Raw genomic sequence first — 20,206 nt, forward strand, 5'->3', positions numbered from 1 at the left:
AAGATCATTTGTTCCTGCTCAGCAGCCAGTTCTACTGGTCTTTTCTCAAACTCCTTTTTCAGTCACTCTGTAGACTTCAATTCTCACATCTTTGAAACCTCCACTCATCTGACTTCTGTAGCCCTGAGGCCTCATGGTTTTCCATTTTCTGACTGCTCGCCCTTCTGACCTCTGGTCATTTCATCTTTACCCTATTGTGGACACCCACTGGAGCCCCATCTTCGTCCTCAGCTCACCTCTGTCTGTATTCCCTCAAAGGATTTACCCACCATGGAAACTTTGTACTGTTTCTTTGCCTCTGCCTCCCAGATATGCCTTTTGACAGCCCGTATTTTTGTTTTATAGTTTGCAAAGAATTTTCTTTTCAGATATCTCATTTGCTCCACTGGCTATCCTTGAGACAAGCTAAATTGGCATTTTTATCTCTATTTTACAAGTAAAGAAAAAAATCTGGGACTAGGAGAACTCAAATGGCTTTTCCTAAATTCTAACTTGAGCTGTAGTTCCAACATTTTTAGTTGCCTACAGGATAGTCTTATTTGGAGATTCTGCCTCTACCTCAAACTCTATCTGAATTTATCTGTCTCCTCAAACTGATCTCACTCAGTTGGTAACCACTATTGGGATGTTTTCTTTAATTCTTCTCTCTTTTATACTTCACAATCAATTGGCTGAGTTATCTCCACTGTTTTTATATCATATTTCTTATACTTTATCCCTACTCTATACGTACAATATCACCATCCTAACCTCAGACTTTGTTAGCTGATGCCCAGAAACCATAGCATCATCTGTTTGTAGAGATTTAACTAGTAAAATCCGTGTACCATTGCTAGATGTTACCAATTAAAATGCAACTTTCATTTCACTCAGAGAGTGTAATTGCCTATCAGACCAAATGGAAATCCCTCAACCACAAATATAAGACTTTCTACTACTTGATCCCAATCATATCTGTATTCTCATATATGAGAATCAGCACCAACAAAGAGGAGCTGTACAATAAGGGAACAGATGGCAGAAAGAGCACAGAGGCCTGGGTTCTGGTCGGCCTTTTCTAACTAGGTAACCTTGGATAGACAAATTACTTAACTTCTTTGAGGGAAGCTTATCTATAAAATGAGGATAGGGTGACTGGCAAGATGGCTGAATAGGGTGAGCTCTGGTCTGCAGGTCCCAGTGAGACCAATGCAAAAAGTGGGTGACTTCTGCATTTCCAACTGAGGTACCCAGCTCATCTCACTGGGACTGGTTAGACAGTGGGCGCAGCCCATGGAGGGCAAGCAGAAGCAGAGTGGGGCATCACCTCACCTGGGAAGTGCAAGGGGTTGGGGAACTCCCTCCCCTAGCCAAGGGAAGCCTTGAGGGACTGTGCCATGGGGGATGATGCTATCTAGCCCAGATACTATGCTTTTTCCATGGTTTTTGCAACCTGCAGACCAGGAGAATCCCTCCGGTGCCTATACCACCAGGGCCCTGGGTTTCAAGCACAAAACTTGGCTGCTGTTTGGGCAGACACTGGGCTAGCTGCAGGAGTTTTTTTCTGTACCTTGGTGGCGCCTGGAAAACCAGTGAGACAGAACCATTCACTCCTCTGGAAAGGGGGCTGAAGCCAGGGAGCCAAGTGGTCTTTCTCAGCAGATGCCACCCCCACAGAGCCCAGAAAGCTAAGATCCACTGGCTTGAGTTCTTGCTGCCAGCACAGCAGCAGTCTGAAGTCGACCTGAAATGCCTGAGCTTGGTGGGGGAAGGGTATCTGCCATTACTGAGGCTTGGGTAGGTGGTTTTCCCCTCACAGTGTAAACAAAGCTGCCAGGAAGTTCGAACTGGGCAGAGCCCACCGCAGCACAGCAAAGTTGCTGCAGCCAGACTGTTTCTCTAGATTCCTCATCACTGGGCAGGGCGTCTCTGAAAGAAAGGCAGAAGCCCCAGTCAGGGACTCATAGATAAAGCTTCCATCTCCCTGGGACAGAGCACCTGGTGGAAGGGGTGGCTGTGGGCACAGCTTCAACAGACTTAAACATTCCTGAATGCCAGCTCTGAAGAGAGCAGTGGATCTTTCAAGACAGCACTCGAGCTCTGCTAAGGGACAGACTGCCTCCTCATGTGGGCCCCTGAACCCTGTGGGTCCCTGAACCCCATGCTTCCTGACGGGGAGACACCTCCCAGCAGGGGTCAACAGACACCTCATACAGGAGAGCTCCGGCTGGCATCTGGCAGGTGCCCCTCTGAGACAAGGCTTCCAGAGGAAGGAGCAGGCAGCAATCTTTGCTGTTCTGCAGCCTCTGCTGGTGATATCCAGGCAAACAGGTCTGGAGTCAACCTCCAGCAAACTCCAGCAGACATGCAGAAGCAGGGCCTGACTGTTAGAAGGAAAACTAACAAACAGAAAGTAATAACATCAACATCAACAAAAAGGACACCCACACAAAAATCCCATCCAAAGGTTATCAGCATCAAAGATCAAAGGTACATAAATCCATGAAGATAAGGAAAAACCAGTGCAAAAATGTCAAAAATTCCAAAAACCAGAATGACTCTTCCCTCCAAAGGATCACAGCTCCTCACCAACAAGGGAACAAAACTGGATAGTGAATGGGTTTGACAAATTGACAGAAGTAGGCTTCAGAAGGTGGGTAATAATAAACTCCTCCTAGCTAAAGGATCATGTTCTAGCCCAATGCAAGGAAGCTAAGAACCTTGATGAAAGGTTACAGGGACTGCTAACTAGAATAACCAGTTTAGAGAAGAACATAAATAACCTGATGGAGTTGAAGAATACAGCATGAGAACTTTATGAAGCATATACAAGTATCAATAGTCAAATCGATCAAATGGAAGAAAGGATATCAGAGATTGAAGATCAACTTAATGAAATAAAGCATGAAGACAAGATTAAAGAAAAGAAAATGAAAAGGAACAAACAAAGCCTCCAAATATGGGACTATACGAAAAGACCAAACCTACATCTGATTGGTGTACCTGAAAGTGACAGGGAGAATAGATATAAGTTGGAAAACACACTTCCAGATATTATCCAAGAGAACTTCCCTAACCTAGCAAGACAGGCCAACATTCAAATTCAGGAAATACAGAGAACACCACTAAGATACTCCTCAATAAGGGCAACCCCAAGACACATAATCGTCAGATTCACCAAGGTTGAAATAAAGGAAAAAATGTTAAGGGCAGTTAGCGAGAAGGGTCGGGTTACCCACAAAGGGAAACCCATCAGACTAACAGCGGATCTCTCTGCAGAATCTCTACAAGCCAGAAGAGAGTGGGGGCCAATATTCAACATTCTTAAAGAAAAGAATGTTCAACCCAGAATTTCATAGCCAGCCAAACTAAGCTTCATAAGTGAAGGAGAAATAAAATCCTTTACAGACAAGTAAATGGTGAGGGATTTTGTCACCACCAGGCCTGCCTTACAAGAGCTCCAAAGGAAGCACTAAGTATGGAAAAGAAAAACCAGCACCAGCCACTGCAAAAACATACCAAAATGTAAAGACCATCGACACTGTAAAGAAACTGCATCAACTAATGTGCAAAATAACCAGCTGGCATCATAATAATAGGATCAAATTCACACATAACAATATTAACCTTAAATGTAAATGGGCTAAATGCCCAATTAAAAAACAAAGGCTAGCAAATTGGATAAAGAGTCAAGACTCATTGGTGTACTGTATTCAGGTAACCAATTCCACATGCAAAGACACACATAGGCTCAAAATAAAGGGATTAAGGAATATTTACCAAGCAAATGGAAAGCAAAAAAAAAAAAAAAAAAAAAAAAAAAAAAAAAAAAAAAAGCAGGGGTTGCAATCCTAGTGTCTGATAAAACAGACTTTAAACTAACAAAGATCAAAAAAGGAAAGAAGGGAATCACATAATGATAAAGCGATCAATGCAACAAGAATAGCTAACTATCCTAAATATATATGCACCCAATACAGGAGCACCCGGATTCATAAAGCAAGTTCTTAGAGGCCTACAAAGAGACTTAGATTCCCACACAATAATAGTGGGACACTTTAACACCCCACTGTCAATATTTGACAGATCAATGAGACGGAAAATTAACAAGGATATTCAGGACTTGAACTCAATATGGTTCTGGACCAAGTGGACCTAATAGACATCTACAGAACTCTCCACCCCAAATCAACAGAATAGACATTCTTCTCAGCACCACATTGCACTTATTCTAAAATTGACCACATAATTGGAAGTAAAACACTCCTCAGCAAATGCAAAAGAACAGAAAACGTAACAAATTGTCTCTCAGACCACAGGGCAATCTAACTAGAACTCAGGATTAAGAAACTCACTCAAGGCCGGGTGCGGTGGCTCACACCTGTAATCCCAGCACTTTGGGAGGCTGAGGTGGGCAGATCACAAGGTCAGAAGATCGAGACCATCCTGGCTAACACAGTGAAACCCCACCTGTACTAAAAACACAAAAAATTAGCCAGGTGTGGTGGCAGGCACCTGTAGTCCCAACTACTTGGGAGGCTGAGGCAGGAGAATGGCATGAACCCAGGAGACAGAGCTTGCGGTGAGCCGCAGTTGTGCCACTGCACTCCAGCCTGAGTGACAGAGCAAGACTCTGTCCAAACAAACAAACAAACAAAAAAAAAACCTCACTCAAAACCACACAACTACATGGAAACTGAACAACCTGCTCCTGAATGACTATTGGGTAAATAATGAAATTAAGGCAGAAATAAATAAATTCTTTGAAACCAATGAGAACAAAGACACAATGTACCAGAACCTCTGGGACACAGCTAAAGCAGTGTTTAGAAGGAAATTTATAGCACTAAATGCCCACAGGAGAAAGCAGGAAAGACCTAAAATCGAAATCCTAACATCACATTTATAAAAACTAGAGAAGCAAGAGCAAACAAATTCAAAAGCTAGCAGAAGACAATAAATAACTAAGATCAGAGCAGAATTGAAAGAGACATGAAAAACCCTTCAAAAAATCAATGAATTAAAAAACTGTTTTTTGTGAAAAGATTAACAAAATAGATTGATTGCTAGGCAAACAAATAAAGAAGAAAAAAGAGAAGAATCAAATAGACACAATAAAAAATGATAAAGAGGATGTCACCACTCATCCCACAGAAATACAAACTACAATCAGAGAATATTATAAAAACCTCTATGCAAATAAACTAGAAAATCTAGAAGAAATGGATAAATTCCTGGACACATACACCCTTCCAAGACTAAACCAGGAAGAAGTGGAATCCTTGAATAGATGAATAACAAGTTCTGAAATTGAGGCAGTATAATTAATAGCCTACCAATAAAAAAAAAAAAAGCCCAGGACTAGATGGATTCACAGCCGAATTCTACCAGAGGTACAAAGAGGAGCTGGTACCATTCCTTCTGAAACTATTTCAAAGGATAGAAAAAGAGGGACTCCTCCCTAACTCATTTTATGAGTCCAGCAACATCTTGATACTAAAACCTGGCAGAGACACAACAAAATAAGAAAATTTCAGGCCGATATCCCTGATGAACATCGATGTGAAAATCCTCAATAAAACACTGGGAAACCAACTTCAGCAGCACATTAAAAAGCTTATCTACCACGACCAAGTTGGCTTCACCCCTGGAATACAAGCCTGGTTCAATTGATGCAAATCAATAAACATAATTCATCACATAAACAGAACCAATGACAAAAACCACATGAATATCTCAATAGATGTGGAAAAGTCCTTTGATAAAATTCAACATCCTTTCATGCTAAAAACACTCAATAAACTAGATGTTGAAGGAACATATCTCAAAATAATAAGAGTTATTTATGACAGACTCACAGCCAATACCATACTGAACAGGCAAAAGCTGGAAGCATTCCCTTTGAAAATACACACAAGACAAGGATGCCCTCTCTCACCATTCCTATTCAACATAATATCTGAAGTTCTGACCAGGGCAATCAGGCAAGGGAAGGAAATAAAGTGTATTCAAATAGGAAGAGAAGAAATCAAATTGTTTCTGTTTGCAGATGACATGATTGTATATTTACAAAACCCCATAATCTCAGCCAAAAACTCCTTAAGCTGATAAGCAACTTCAGCAAAGTCTTAGGAAACAAATCAATGTGCAAAAGTCACAAGCATTCCTATACCCAAATAATAGACAAAGAGCTAAATCATGAGTGAACTCCCATTCACAATTGCTACAAAGAGAATAAGATACCTAGGAATACAACTTACAAGGGATGTGAAGGACCTTCTCAAGAAGAACTACAAACCACTGCTCAAGGAAATAAGAAAGGACACAAACAAATGGAAGAACATTCCATGCTCATGGATAGGAAGAATCAATATCATGAAAATGACCATTCTGCCTAAAGTAATTTATACATTCAATGCTATTCCATCAAGTCCCATTGACTTTCTTCAAATAATTAGAAAAAACTACTTTAAATTTCAGATGGAGCCATAAAAGAGCCCATGTAGCCAAGAGAATCCTAAACAAAAAGAACGAAGCTGGAGACATCACACTACCTGACTTCAAACTATACTACAAGGCTACAGTAAGCAAAAGAGCACGGTACTGGTACCAAGACAGATGTATAGACCAATGGAACAGAACATAGGCCTCAGAAATAACACCACACATCTACCACCATCTGATCTTTGACAAACCTGACAAAAACAATCAATGGGGAAAGGATTTCCTATTTAATAAATGGTATTGGGAAAAATGGCTAGCCATATGCAGAAAACTGAAACTGAACCCCTTCCTTACACCTTACACAAAAATTAACTCAAGATAGATTAAAAACTTAAACATCAGACCTAAAACCATAAAAACCCTAGAAGAAAACCTAGGCAATACCATTCAGAACATAGGCATGGGCAGAGACTTCATGACTAAAACACCAAAAGCAATGGCAACAAAATCCAAAATTGACAAATGGGATCTAATTAAACTAAAGAACTTCTGCACAGAAAAAGAAACTATCATCAGAGTGAGCAGGCAACCTACAGAATGGGAGAAAATTTTTGCAATTTATTCATCTGACAAAGGGCTAATATCCAGAATCTACAAGGAACTTAAACAAATTTACAAGAAAAAAAAAAAAAAAAAAAAACAACCCCATCAAAAAGTGGGCAAAGGATATGAACAGAAACTTCTCAGAAGAAGACATTTATTGGCCAACAAACATATGAAGAAAAGCTCATCATCACCAGTCATTAGAGAAATGCAAATCAAAACCACAATGAGATACCATCTCATGCCAGTTAGAATGCCGATCGTTAAATAGTCAGGAAACAACAGATGCTGGAGAGGATGTGGAGAAATAGGAATGCTTTCACACTATTGGTGGGATTGTATATTAGTTCAACCATTGTGGAAGACAATGGTTTATTATTATATAATGTCCTTCTGTGTCTCTTTTTACAGCTTAACCTGAAGTCTGTTTTGTCTGATATAAGCATAGCTCCTCACTTTTGATTTCCATTTGCATGGAATATCTTTTTTCGTCTCTTCACTTTCAGTCTATGTATGTCTTTACAGTTTAGGTGATTTTCTTATAGGCAGCATATAGTTGGGTCTTGTGTTTTTTAAATCTGTTAGGCTAGTCTCTATCTTTTATATGGGGAATTTAATCCACTTACATTCAAGATTATTATTTCTTGGGAGGTGAGGAATTCTATCATTTTATTGATTCTTTTCTGGTTGTTTTGTGTATCTTTTGTTCGTTACTTCTTCTCTTATTGTTTATCCTTGAAATTGAATGGTTTTCTGTGGTGATAAGTCTTGATTCCTTTCTGACTCTCCTTTGTGTATCAGCTCTACTAGTAAGTTTTATAGTTTCGCATGTTTTCATGAAAATATTTATCATCTTTTCACTTCCAGATATGACTCCCTTGAGCATTTCTTTTAAGGCTGGTCTACTGGTGATACATTGTCTTAAGTTTTGCTTGTCTGGGAAAGATTTTATTACTTCTTCATTTCTGAAGGATAGCTTTGCTTGGTATAATACTCTTCACGGACAGGTTTTTTGTCTTTTTGTATGTTGAATTTATCATCCCAAGTCTCTCTTGGCCCCTAAGGTTTCTGCTGAGAAATCCACCCTTAGGCCAATGAAGATTCCCTTATATGTGACTTGATGCTTTTCTCTTGCTGCTTTTAAAATTTTTTCTTTGACTTTTTACAGTTTAAGTATAATGTGACTTGGGGAGAATCTTTTTGGGTTGAATCTATTTGGAATTCTTTTAGCTTCCTGGACCTGAATGCCCATCTCTCTCTCAAGACTTGGGAAGTTCTCTGCCATTATTTTATTAAATATGTTTTCCCACCCTTTTCTCTTCTCCTTGCCTTCTAAAACACCCATAATATGAGCATTTCTTTCCTGAATGGTGTCCCATATATCCTGTAAGCCTTTTTCATTCTCTTTTATGCCTTCTTTTTTTTCTTTTTTGTCTGCCTGTGTTATTTCAAAAGACCTGTCTTCGTGTTTAGAAATTTTTTCTTCTTGGCCAGTCTGTTGTTGAAGCTCTCTATTGTATTTTTATTTCATTCATTGAATTCTTCATGGCTAGGATTTCTTTTTGGTTCTTTTTTATGATAACTATCTTTTTTGTTGAACTTCTCATTCAATTATGAATCATTTTCCTGATTTCATTGAATTGTCTATCTGTATTCTCTTGTATCTCACTGAGTCACCTTTAGATTATTATTTTGAATTCCTTTATTTGGATTTCATATATTTCCTTGTGATTTGGGTCTGTTACTAGAATTATTATTTTCCTTATGAGGTGTCATGTTGCCATGCTTTTAAATATTTGATGTGTTCCTATGTTGATTTCTACACATCTGGTGGAAAAGTTGTCTCTTTCAATTTTATGGAGTAGGTTTCACAGGACAAACCTTATTCATATAAACATATCCTGGAGTATCAGCTCAGTGAGGTAAGTAGACCTTGGTTCTAGGTAGACATTTTAGTATAGTCTTCATGTGGTTTCTCTGGCTGTAATCCACATTAGCAGCATTTGCAAGTCTCTCAGTGGCCTAGGCTATAAGAACTTGCAGTGATAGCCAGATGTGGGCTTCCTGGGCTGTTTCTCAGGTAAAGGGCTTGTGTTTATACATGATGGGCCAATGAACTATGGGTTAAGTTTGCTGGGGTTAAGGCCATGGGACTGTTACCTTGGCTGGGAATATGTGAATGCAGTTCACATGTAGTAAAGGGTAAAAAATTACCACTAGATGGAAGGAATAAGTTCTAGTGTTCCATACCACTGTAAGATGGCTCTAATTAAAAATAATGTATTAAATAGTTTCAACTAGTTTGAAGGAGGATATTAAACAATCCCAACAAAAGGAAATGATAAATATTTGAGATGATGGGTATGCTAATTACCCTGATATGATCAGTATACATTATATGTATAGAAACATCAATATATACCCCATGAATATGTAGTTACTATTTGTCAATTTAACAAATAAATTAAAATAAATAGAAATGTTCACAGGAGACAGTTGGTGTAAGGTAGCAGGCCACATCTGCCACCAACTGGCTGTGAGATCTTGCAGAAGTGACCTATCTTCTCTGAGCCTCAGTTATGCCATCTATAAATGGCATAATGAATGTGAGTTGTCTCATACAGGGTGAGTGCTCAGTGATGTTAACTACTATTATTAAACCTCAGAACTGGGACCTAGAACAAGTATTAAGGAGGCAAAATTTTCCCAGGGCACTAGTAAATATGTAAAAGCAAGGCTGAGAAATGATTTAGTGATAAAAAGTGGTGAGAAGCATGATAGGTGTTGCTCTCAGCTGCAGGGAAGCAGTAGTAGAGCGGCAACCTCAGGATTTAAATCCTGATTCGTTCATGGACTACCTCTATGACCATGGGAAAATGACTTTATCTCCCTGGGCATCAGCTCCTTATCAGTAAAACGGGATAATGCAGCCAGGCAAAGTGGCTCACACCTGTAGTTCTAGCACTTTGGGAGGCTGAGGCTGGAAGATCGCTTGAGCCCAGGAGTTCAAGACCAGCCTGGGCAATAGAGCAAGACACTGTCTCAATAAAAAAGAAAAAGAAAAAAAAAAGATTAATTTAAATCAATAAATAAAAGAAAGGGGATAATGCCAATAATAGTTCTTACTTCATAGGATTGTAAGGATGAAGTGAGATAATACACGAACGGCACTTAGGTCAGGGCCTGGACCAGAGAAAGTGCCATATAAAGTGTTAGCTGTTGTTATTGCAAAGGCTGACAGAATAAGCTCTCTGAAGTTGTGCAGAGAAGATTCTACAACACATTTGTTCCTCAAAATCCCAGAGGCCCCAGAGTGCTGAATTAACATGGCCCTCCAGAACAGGGAAGAATCATTGAGAGTCTATTCTTGAGCTCCAAGCTGACAACTCAGAGTTTATTTGTAACAGGCTCCAAATGTCATGTCAGAAATGCCAAGCTTTCTAGACCTTTCTGGCCTTCCAGGAATGGTCTTGTGCTTTCAGAATTTTTTTTTTTTCAAAACGATAAGGTGAATTAAGTTCTTGGAGATCAAAACAAAACACAGATAAAAGGAACTGAAATTGTGACATATTTTGAATGTGAAACGGAGCTGGTCTCTGAGCCTCCAGAGGAAGTGGGTTGGATGCGAATCAATCTCACAGGGCCCTGTTTTCATGGACTCAGTGTCTTGGAAAATTTTGCTGCACTGATTTTTCCTCCACCCTGTCATCCACAAAGTGCCTCAAGGAGCCCCCAAAGTATGAGTCACTTCATTGGCCACCAGGCTAGTGACTCTTTGCTTTCTGAATGCCATTTATTTCCACAGGCCACTTAACTGTGAAGTCAGCACCTTGGGCCATTGGTGAAGAGTTTGCTGGCAGATTTGCTGCAAACTGGTACAGTTAATAAGGATTTATGGCTCTGGAGTTCCCCTGGGGAGGAAATTCTCCAATTCACTTTCTCTCTATTGCAGAGGTTCTCTTCAACAGCTCTGGGACAGGGAAGGACTTTTCAGCCAGAGTCCAGGGGCCTGATAATTCACCCTGCAGGGATACTAAAGTTTCCCCTCTGGGGCCTATGCAGCTTTAATTGCCTCATGTTTACCCTCCTCTTAGCAGTTCCTTTAGTTAAGATGCCACATTTGGAAGCCTCAAAGCTCACAGGGTCTTCTCCCCTTGAATCCCAAGTAAACAGAGCCTGACTTGCCCTGAAGCTCAGCAGACAGAAAATTTGGTGAGTTGCTAATAGGATTCTGCAGATTCCTAAGAGCAGCTTGAAGCCCCTGAGGAGCAGTCTCTGAAACTGTTCTGCTCTCCACTGGGGGAAGATCTGGGTCAACCCTTGTGGCAAGAGTGGGTTGGCTTTAATATGCAATTGCCACAACAGGGAAGGGTCCCCATGGGGAAGCTAATGCATTGAGCAGTTACTCCCTTGTAGTCACCTTATCGAATTGGCTTCTTATATAAGCAAATGTTCCAGCCTCCCTTCTCTATCTCCTCTCAGATTCTCAGGAATCCACCAGGATTTGTGTGTGGGTGAGGAGGATATCAGGGATGTTGGGAAATGTTGGCTATCAGTTCATCTTTCCAACCTGTCTCCTGACTAAATCCCAGAATGCACAGAGAAAGTTTAGGAACCCCCCAAATAACTTCTGAATTTTAAAATATTGGCTTCTTATTTTAATTCTAAAGTCCAGATATGCTATGTTGTATGATATTTAGTTTTCTACTTCGAACGTTTTTTATTGAAATCATATTAGTTGGGTTGGCAACTTTTCAGTACTCCCTCCCAGTTACTGATCCACCCTTCAGCTTGTGTCTGCCTCTTACTCTTTCTAGAATGTTCTTTGGCTCTTGAGATCTTATAGGAGCCACCTTCCTTGCCTGAACTCTTCCTGGGGCTGCTGGTCTTGTTGAAGCACTGACTCTTGGGCCTAGCTTGGAGTGGGTGGACGTGCAGTGTGAACTGGCTGTGGCCTTCTTCCACTGAAAGGAGAACTTTGCCCAGACCACCAAATGTGTGGTAATATCCTCTGCCACAAATGCACACAGACAGATGGAGGAAGAGACACCTCAAAAAGCTGTGTACTGTCAGAGTGCCATTAGGACAAAGATTTGCATGGCTGAAAAATGACAGCTTGGAAAGTGTCTGTGTGGCCAAAATGTCAGATCCTATAAGTTTCAGCATTGTCTTGACAGGATAGCAATAGATGCTTTTTTCTCCATCTTTTGCTGACAAGTTTTTTCCCTCTGTCATTTTGATTGGTCAATTTGTACATTATCCAGTGAAGTTTCTCTCTCTCTCTCTCTCTCTCCCCACCCCCCTTCCTTCCTTCCTTCCTTCTCTCTCTCTTTCTTTCTTTTTATTTATTTTTTGACAAGATCTCACTCTATTACCCAGGCTAGAGTGCAGTGGTGCGATCATGGCTCACTGCAGCCTCAACCTCCCAGGCTCAACGATCCTCCCATCTCAGCCTCCCAAGTAACTGGGACTACACGTGCATGCCACCATGCCTAGCTAACTTTTTGTACTTGAGACAGGGCTTTGCCATGTTGCCCAGGCTGGTCTCAAACTCCTGGGCTCCACCCACCTGGTAGAGTCCCAAAGTGCCTGGGTGTCCCAAAGTGCTGAGATTACAGGTATGAACCACCGTAACCAGCCTCACTGAAGTTTCTTTCTTGAGAATTTCCCTGTGCAGAAAAGGTGCCTATTGATTATGAACACATTCCCTTAAAATGGGAGTTCTTGTACAATTTCATTCTTTCTTGTTTTATTTTGAAGAGATAATGCTCCCAGAGAAGAACTTATCCCCAGGGATGTAGCAGGGATTGAAACCTAGCAGAAGTTTGGCATCCAAGCATGCCAGGGGACACCTCTGCCCTCAAGAACAAGATGCATGGCATTACCTCAGACCGCCTTCTTCCCATCTCTGTCTTTACTAACTCTCCTTGTTTCCTTCTTTAATAGACTCCAAAAACTAGCTTCTCTGGCACTTTCATCCTACCACTAACATTCAGCCACCAAATAAACAAACAAATAAAAATTCAACTCAACAAAAACAACATATATGAAGAACTCTGAGCTCCTTAGAGATATGGCTTCATTTTGTTTAAAAACATTATTTTGACTAAATGTTGCCCTCTCTCTGGCTCTCAAAACTTTCCTCAGCTCTCCTTGGTTAATATAACACATGAGTCTGATGCTGATTATGAATTTAATTTTGTGTAAAAATCTCAACATATGTTTTTCATTTTCTAATGCACGTCATCCTTGTATTTAGAAAGGTTGGAGGTATCTGTTATTAACCAAATGCCTGATCTAAGGAAGACCACAGAATCACAGAATTGTTTTCTATCTGAGTCTCTGATTTCCAGATCTTCTGATTTCCAAGACAGAAGAACAGCAAGTGTTATCATAGAGACATTGTCCTGCTTATTCCAATAAATCCCTACAAATTGGTCAACGTTAGGGTCCTCCCTGTCCATAATCAAGGTGACTAAATGACATGACTCAGGGGCTCCACACAAGCCCATTTATTCAAATTAAAACTCCTACTTGTTCTCATTTCTCCTAGACAGCATTTCATATTCCACTATTAAATTCACTTCTTAAAGAAATTATTTACAAAGGTAGTTTGTTAAACATCATGTGTATTTCCTAAAATGATAAAGAGATATTGGGATATCATGGAAAACCTCTGGAATAAATCCCAACTGAACCCAAATCCTAGCTCTTCCTTGTGCAAACTGTGTGATCATCAGCAAGTACTCAACCTCTCGGAGTTATTGAGAGGACCCCAGAAGGCAGCACAGGTGACAGCCAGGGATGCAGCTGCGCTGTGCCTGGCACCATGCATTGTCATTACTGTTGCCACCCCACCTGCTGCCAGTGGCATGAGGGCAGTGGGTATCTGGAACCTAAAGAAGAGAGGGCCAGAAGCAAAAGTAAACCATGGGCTTTCCTCCTCCCCTGCTTGTCCTGCTGCCCAGTGTCTCCTCTGTGGCAGACCTGGCCTGTTTACCCAGCAGCCTCCACCAACTCCCTCCTTTCATCTCAGGGGTCAGCTCAAGACTGGCTTAGTGCAGGCTGTCATCCTTCACCTGGACAGTGGGCACAGCCTCCTCAATGCCTCCCTATCTCCACTCTGGCTGTTCTCAATTCATTCTTCACACAGTGGCCAGAGTGACCTTTCCAAAATGCATGTCTGACCACATTACTCTTCCACTTAAAACCCATTATCATCTCAGAATCAAGTTCATCTCCAGGCTTTTCATAGTATCGATCTTGTTATCCAGCGTATTCTCTCCCCACAATCCCCTCAGTAAAGAATATTCAGTCTCATGAAGCTTATTTCAAGGCCCAGAACACAGCAAGCTCTCTCTTGCCCATTTCTTCTGAGCTCCAGCTCATTTCCTGGCTATTGCTTACCCAATCTCAGGTTTCTTTCTAAACATCGTTTCCTTCAGAAGACGCCTTCTCTGACCTCTCCACGTCTTGGCTGTTCGCCGACCCTTGGGCTTCCCATCCAGCATTTACCCCAGGGGCAGCAGTTGTCTCCTGTCTATCCCTACCCACCAGACTGTTTGCCCATGGAAGGCAAGCAAGTGTCTACTGCTGTACCCCAGGCCCCAGCACAGCATGAGGCACATGCATGTGCTCAGATCAATAAATGAGCTAATGAAGCTGTTATCCAACGCCCTCATTTTATGCCTTACAATTAATATCTTCTGGGGGCAGGGAGGAAAGAACTCACATGGCCTTTTACAATGAAATGATGTTAATGTGTTTTTCCTTGAAAATTTCCTTTTCCTGAAATTCAAATCTAAAGTCTGGGAACAGGAATATAGATAGGGTCAATGGTCAATGGCATGGCATGGGAGCAGAAGGCAGCCACAGAGGGTACCCAAAAGGTGCTCTGTTCTAAACACTGTAGGAAGCAGCACCCTTTATATCTTGGAGGATAGCAAACTGTCTGTCTGACTCTGTGCCAACAAGTTCCCAATAGGGATTTGTGCCTCTTACAACTAACAAAGGGAGTCACCTTCATGTCTCTCAGTGAATTTACAAGAGAACAGAGTTATTTTTAAGTTAAGACTCAAAATAAAAAGAAACCAACTTACTTAAAAGAATCTGGGATACAATGTTATTCAGGTGATGATTACCCTAAAAGCCTTGACTTGACCACTACACAATCTATGCACGTAATAAAATTGCATGTGTAATCCATAAATTTATACAAATTTAAAATACTTTAAAAATAATAATTTGACAAAAGAGAAAAAAGAATCTAGGATGCCTTCAAATACTCTTTAGATGATTGTTTTTCTGTACTAGAGGTACAAACAAGGTAAGATGCTGTTTCTACAGCCTCATGGGAGGACACTTATATGGGAAATTATCTTTTTTATAATAAGAAAATTCTTGTTTATGTAATGTACAATATAGGTAATAATGGTGGACTAAATTATTTTAAATTATCCCAGCTTAATATTTAAACTTCCAGAGTAAACCGGCTCCCTTCCCCTCTGTTCCTCTCTCCTTTTCCATCTCTTTCCCTCCTCTTCCATCTCTTTCCCTCCTCTCCTCTCTCCTCTACTCCCTTCCTTTCTCTCCTTCCTTCTTGTTCTTCCTATAGTCAGCTTCCTGTACTTTTTTGAAACCTCTGCCTTAAGGATTTCACACTAAAGAGGCAAAAAAACTCTGCCTCTGGTCTCAGCTCTTCCTAAGGACCCTTCCAAGTTTGGAATTTCTTGACTCCAACTCACTGCTTAGACCCTTACCCTGGGCCTCTTAAATAATAACTAGATTTCTTTGTCAAAAGACTCTGACTATACTGCCACAAAGTCATCAATCCATTGGAAGAGGTTTTCCTTTAAATTCTGTCAAGATTATATTTTCTCCATGGGTCAATTAATATAAAGAGGTTAATAAAGTTCCACAGAGATAAACATTAGCTGTAACTAAAGTCTGCATTCACTGGTGAATCGATTTATTTACACAATGCCTTATTCTCAATGGAGTTTATGTGCTAGGTTCTATGCAAGGACTCCAATGTCCGAGTCTTAGTCCAATAGAACATACTGTACATAAGTAACTGCAGTACAAAGGAGGCAGTGGCCAATACCCTGATAAATAAAGAAATACAGTGCTAGGGGTTTCTGACATGGATTTCAAAAAGCTCTCTAGCAAAGCTAAACACCTACAGCAAAATACTTGCCTTTCTTTGTACTATCCAGTTTGGCTGCCGCATTAGCCAGAGTTCATTGGGTAATTGCACAATCCCTTGTGAGGCTTTTATCTTAAAGCCTTACCCTTGGGGAACTAGAGTGCCTCAGATATCTGGTGCATAGAGCAAAACTATAGAAAAGTAGAAAGGATCCTTGATTCTGGAGTACACAGGAAATCCTAATGATGCCCAAAGTAACCATCATGTATTCATGTACACAGCAATGAGTACACTGAAGAAATATATCATCTTTCCTCCAAAACGGAGGCTGCTCATGTGATCCCAGGTGGATGGGAGGCAGAGTGATATAATGAATGAAACCATGTGCTTTTGGGTTAAAAGGGTCCTGGGTTTAAGTTTCAACTCTGCCTTTTAGCCTCTTTTATTACTGCAGCCCTCTGAGCTTCAAACTCTCCTCTGCCAAAGGAGCACTGGAGTGAGTACTGATGAAAAAAAAAATGGATGTGAAGTAATTAACTTGGTGCCCAACACACGCGAAGAATTCAGTCAGTACTAGCTGACAATCACAATAAAATTTGTGACAATAATGTACAAAACTCAGAGAATTAAATAGCAGCCTTCTTTACGGCCAAGTGAAAGAAGATGGGGCCATTTCATCCGGAGAAGAGCCAACCAGAAAGACATGAACAATTCTATTTACTTTCCTTTATTTTTGTTACACAAGTAGTACATGTTCATGGTAAAAAAAAAAAAAATTTACAATGTCATACAAACTGAAATAAACTTAAATTATGAACTTTACCACCAACCAGACATATCTAAAATTTCACATATATGCCTTTTTTCATCTTTCTTGAAATATATACAAATATTTTTAAACAAAAATGAGCGCATTTATAATGCTGTTTTATATCTTGCTTTTTTCTTATTTCCATGCCATGATCACCTTTCTTTGCCAAATAACAACATCAATGTCATCATCTAACTGGTTACAGAATAACCAATTATATAAACATTATGAAATATGTTTAACCAATTTCCCACAATAGCTATTATTTAAGTTGTAAGAATGGACCATGTGCCCTGGGCTAAACCAGATTGGACCAGTTCTGGTTCCACCTGGAAAAGATCCTATGTTCTCTCGGTCTCATCTTTACCATCTTTAAAATAAGAATTACTCCAGTTCTTAAGGCTAGTATGTGGATCAAATGAACTGATGCATGTAAACGTGTTTTGTAAAGTACTATGTGAATGTTTACATTCATTAATGAAGGTACTAAACAGGTGTTCTCCACTGAGTCAAAACAAGAAGAAATTTGATTAACATGCTGTTAGTCTCGTTGGGATGATTCCTGGCCTGCAGCAGGCTAGGAGTGCAACAGCAAATGCTTCAATGTGGTTTAGGGGCTCTGGCTCTGTTTTCAGTTCCTGATGGGAGAAACCAGAATGCAGCCCTGGCATAAACTCTGTCCACTTTCCTCCTGAGGACATGAGGTCCAGAGAAGATAAGTGCCATGTCTATGGGGCTCCTGAAAGCCAGAGTGAGCCACCTTCTACCTCCAAATCCAATGCCATCAATCTTCACTGTGCCCACAGTGTGTTAGTGACTGGCCAGCTATTAAATGCCCACCTTGTGTTTAATCTTGAAGATTACAAAAGAAAGGAAGCCTGGCTGCCTTGGCAGATTCTAGCAGATATGGGCGTGATTCAGGTACATTCAGAACATACTACAGCCTCAACTTCTCTAACTTTTAACCATCGAAGCACTGGAAACAAATCCACCTCTTTAAAACATTAGTAAATCGAAACACAAGTAGATTCTCATCTCAAGAGTTTATGTGGCTGAGGTAGATAATAGAAATTTCTAGAAGTCTTATGTTTCCCTGCAAATTATTCTATTATTTGCATTATTTAAGTAGTGTTGAAAGGGAGATTTGGTTGGCTTGCCTGAAATTATATCTCCCTTTCTCCTAATACATATTACTCTCAGGTATATGTCGGAGACAGAAAAATATTTTGAATGACGTAGGTCATCTGTTTTTATGCCTACCACCTATTAGAACCACCTGAGAAGTTTCTGGAAAACAAGACAAAATACTGCAGATGACTTGCTGATCTCTAAAAGTTAAGCTTCAATTATTCTAGGGGTAATTTTCTAATCTCCTCAGAGTCAGGTGATTCTGGCTTGATGTGCAGCCAGAGTTGAGAAACACTGGTTAGTGTCCCAGTGGGGTAAGGAACAGATTATATGCTCATGATCTCACATACTCTTTCACTCTCATTGTGCCTCTGAGCAAAACCATTGAAATATATGTGCTCAGATTCAACTTCTTCTACCCCTAAAACAAGACCCTGTATGAAAAAAATATATCTTATATAATAAAAGGACCCAAACTATGAAAAATAGGATAACTGCTATACAGCCAAAAATGGAGGAAGTGTAGTAAAGTTCCTCAATGCAATATTACGCAGCAGCTTTAATTTATGATTACAAAGAATTCACAGCAACATGGAAAAACCATAGACTGAATGCAGGAAATGAATATAAATGTGTCCATAGTGCAGGGATGCAACTATGAAAACTAAAGTTATATGTGCATATACACATTCACAAACACACACACACACACACACACACACACACACACACACACACACACACACACGGAAAACCCCCAAAATATCAATAGAGGCTATCTTGGTGGAGAATTTGGCTTCCTTTAACATTTTTGTACTTTCACAGTATTTTTAAAACTACCATGTACATGATAGGAAAATAACATTTATAGTAGAACAAAACAAACTTACTTTTCAAAAACTACTCCTCTACTACGTGATCATCAAGTCATGATTCTCAACAATGAATTAACAAAACAAAGATTAAAATGCCCACCTGAAGGTCTCTGTCTTTCAGCTGCCCTGGCTTCTGCTGCCTCTATCTCTTCTGCCTTTCTCCTCCAAGTAATTCAGATTGCTCATTTGAAAGAAAAGGGAAACAGCAAATTATATTTATGAACAGTGCCAACCAATAGCAAGAAAGTCAGAAGTATAGCAGGTCATCTGTGCTTTTTAGAAGCCAGTGTAGATGTCAGTGCAAGATCTCTTCTCAAGAAGGGGGAAGATTTCCAGTTAAGGGCTACGTCTAAAAAGAAGAAATCTAAAATTGCCCTGCCCCTCTAATGACTGGTTTTTGTCATTATCTTTCTCAAGAGATCAAGCGGATATGATGGGTTAGAGTCAGGGATTTTAAGTGGCTTTTAGTTCTCCTGAAAGGTTTCTGTTTCCATGGCAACAGAAATAGCAACACTGCCTTACACACACAGCACTTTAGACTTGTTTAAAGCACTTCCCTCACTCACTTATATTTTCAACTCACTTGCACTCAGGCAGAGACCTTATCCACTCTGCTGAAAATGTTCTGTCAGAAGTAACCAATAACCTCCTCGTTGCTCACATAAAAAATCCTTTCTCAGTCCTCACCTTCCTTCCCGTCTTGTTTGCATAGTTGACCACTGCCACTTTCCTGAAACTTCTTCCTTGTTTCTCTGACTTTACTGGTTCTTTTTCTCCCCCTCAGATTGCTCTTCTTTGCCTGTCTTTCTGATGCCTCTTCTTCCATCCCTTTTCTACATGTGAGCTTTCCCCAGGGGTCTGTGTTCTGACTTCTTCCCCGCTTCTCTTGCTTTTATCTATCTGATGCACAATCACGGCCAAATTTAATGTGACCCAGATGGACCTTTTCTCTTCCCCTCTTAGTCCTGCATCCCCCCATCTACCCTGTCTAAACAGAGGCACCACAATAATTTAGCCCATCCATAAACCTAGAAGTCACTTTTAACTTCTTTCTTCCACCACCCACTTCTGAGCCAACAAGTTCCATTTGTTCTGCCCATAAAGTATGTCCCAAATCCAACCATTGCTCACCTCCCCATCACTGTTCAAATCCTCATTTCCTGGATAGAAAGCTGCAGTAACATTAAGCAAGAAAAATACATAAAAGGGATCCAAATTGGA

The 20,206-nt window shown here is 40.3% G+C and overlaps 1 protein-coding gene across 3 annotated transcripts in view; it reads right to left on the minus strand.

The window, feature by feature from the left end:
- Nucleotides 1-19,395, minus strand: part of CYSLTR2 (cysteinyl leukotriene receptor 2) — a 51,172-nt gene extending 31,777 nt beyond the window's left edge. For all 3 annotated transcript variants that reach the window (XM_030922335.1, XM_030922333.1, XM_030922331.1), the window contains exon 1: nt 19,086-19,395. The gene's annotated coding sequence lies outside the window, so the exon portion shown is untranslated. The remainder of the gene's footprint in view (nt 1-19,085) is intronic.
- Between the last annotated feature and the right edge of the window lie 811 nt (nt 19,396-20,206).

Source organism: Rhinopithecus roxellana, chromosome 18 (assembly GCF_007565055.1).
Source record: "Rhinopithecus roxellana isolate Shanxi Qingling chromosome 18, ASM756505v1, whole genome shotgun sequence".
Taxonomy (NCBI): domain Eukaryota; kingdom Metazoa; phylum Chordata; class Mammalia; order Primates; family Cercopithecidae; genus Rhinopithecus; species Rhinopithecus roxellana.